Below are 2373 nucleotides of genomic sequence, written 5' to 3'. Positions count from 1 at the left end.
ATTTCAGTGTCATTGTTTTCCTTTGGATTTCTGTCTTTTACATTATATTATCAACTTAGAAACTGTATTCTGAGGTAGGGTCCACAGTCTTAACTGTATACCCTGAGGTCAAGGCACTTGCTTTCGGTGTAGCTGATTCCTACTTAGCAGGAGCACAGAGAGGTTGGAGAGTATTAACTCCCTAAAAGCATCACACCATGCTGAGCTCTCAGGAGCACCGCTTTGAGCGCAGGTTTTCTACTCCTTCAAACACTGCGAAGACATTTGCCTCTTACAGCCCGGAGTCATAGCAAAGATGGTGAAAGAGCGGCCGGTCCTTGAGTCCTGAGAGCAGGTGCCTCACCCACCCACCCAGCAGCTCTGCTCCCTCCATAATTCAGGCTCTCATCCCTATCTGGGTCACTGGCGATGCGTGGCAACTTTTTATGACAACATGCATGTGCTTGTGGCTCTAGAACTCAGGAGCATCCAAGCCTCCCGCTGTTTCTGTCCCTCCGTCATACAGGTTGGTTAGCTGGCGAGGTTTTCCCTCCTCATCCCTCCTTGTCTTCATCCTGGAGTTGGTCTGGATCAGGCAGCTTTCTCCACCCACTGAGAACAGTGACGCGTTTAAGGAGCAGAGTCGCCTCCCTGCCTCTGGGCTGCAGACTTTTCCTGGAACCAATGGGATGGGGCATGCCATGCTCCGGGCATGGGAAAGAAACATGCTGTTTAGCATGACTGATTTATGAATGCATATTATAATTGATATGTGTGAAATTTCTTACCATCTAAAAACTGAACCTACTAAAGTAATAGGAAATATGTTACAAGCAAATTTTTAAGTTTGGGGCCTTTAGAAGCTCTCTCTCTCTCTCTCTCTCTCTCTCTCTCTCTCTCTCTCTCTCTCTCCCTCCCTCCCTCCCTCCCTCTGTATATATGTGCTTAAATACTATCTTATGTTTGTTTCTTTTTCTTTTTCTTTTTTCGAGACAGGGTTTCTCTGTATAGCCCTGGCTGTCCTGGAACTCACTCTGTAGACCAGGCTGGCCTCAAACTCAGAAATCCACCTGCCTCTGCCCAGCTGGGATTAAAGGCGTGCGCCACCACTGCCCGGTTTTTCTTATGTTTGTATATGATAAATGGAATAAGCCAATTTTAATTAGCTTTGTTGGTCAAAAAAAATTTTTACTTGTTTGTTTTTTTTTATATATATAGCAAGAAAACAAGGCATTTTTGGGGTTACTGTGTTTTGGTTACTATACATAGTACTGGGCTTCATCTCAGCTCCTCAGTGGGCGCCCAGGACTAGTTTGCTCTTGGAGCTTCCCCTCACTAATGTCCCCCATGCTTCTTACCCCTCTGGCTGCTTCTCTTCCTTTTCTGCAGTTAGTCCTGGTTCTGTTCTACTCTTGTGTTACCTTCTCATTCCCCACCTTCTTCAAGATCTCCCCCTCCCCATCCAGTGATCTCCTTTCTTGTTTTGTGACCTACTTGTCTACATATGCACACATACACACATGTACAAATACACACAGAGAGATATATGATTTTAAAGCTGGGTCCCACATAGAAGAGAAAACAAAATATTCGGTAGACATTTACTTCCTTAAACATTGTTATCTGAGCATGAATGATTGTTTTACTTAAATTGCTTAATGGTAAATTCTTTGTGAGTTTTAACACTGACGTCGTTTCAGAAACGCATGCATCCACCCGTGGTCTGTTTACTGAGATTGGCAAAACCATAAACATATATACACACCTATAAATACATATGGACTCTGGAAGCTTCAAATTAATTTACAAAGATATTTTACAAAGAACCAATTATTCATTCTCAAATAGGGCCAGTGCAAACCTTGGGGGGCAGGGAGACCGGAGGTTTTTGGGAAATATTAAAGAAAAAGACAGAAGCAGATGAACCCTCCTCTTAGTAACAAGTGCTAATGGATATTTGTTGCAATCCCTCTGTGTGGCTCCGGTATTAGTTTTCCCTCTGACAATCCTGCACCAGGCCTGTGGGAACAGTAGGTTTAGTCTGTGTGATGCAAATGAAAAGGAGGAATATTAAATGGCAAGCTGTGGTTAATAATCACAAAACATATCGCAATTGTAGGTTTCTCTTGTATTCTTAAGGAAGAAAATATTCCTTTAATAATATAAAATTACCCCCACATTGAAGGGGACAGATGTGGCTTCCAGACTTTTAAACAGTCAGGTTCGAAGGAGATGGGGATTTTAAAATGAACATTTTAAGAAATGCCTATTCAAAGTGTTGGACCCCACTTGACAATGACATGAAATTATGACTCAGGCAAGTTTCCCAAAATTGGATTAGACAGTATTTTATTTCATGTACATATGATTTGTGTGTGTGTGTGTGTGTGTGTG

This window comes from Mus pahari, chromosome 21 (assembly GCF_900095145.1).
Source record: "Mus pahari chromosome 21, PAHARI_EIJ_v1.1, whole genome shotgun sequence".
Classification (NCBI taxonomy): domain Eukaryota; kingdom Metazoa; phylum Chordata; class Mammalia; order Rodentia; family Muridae; genus Mus; species Mus pahari.
Note: the sequence above shows the minus strand (reverse complement) of the source record.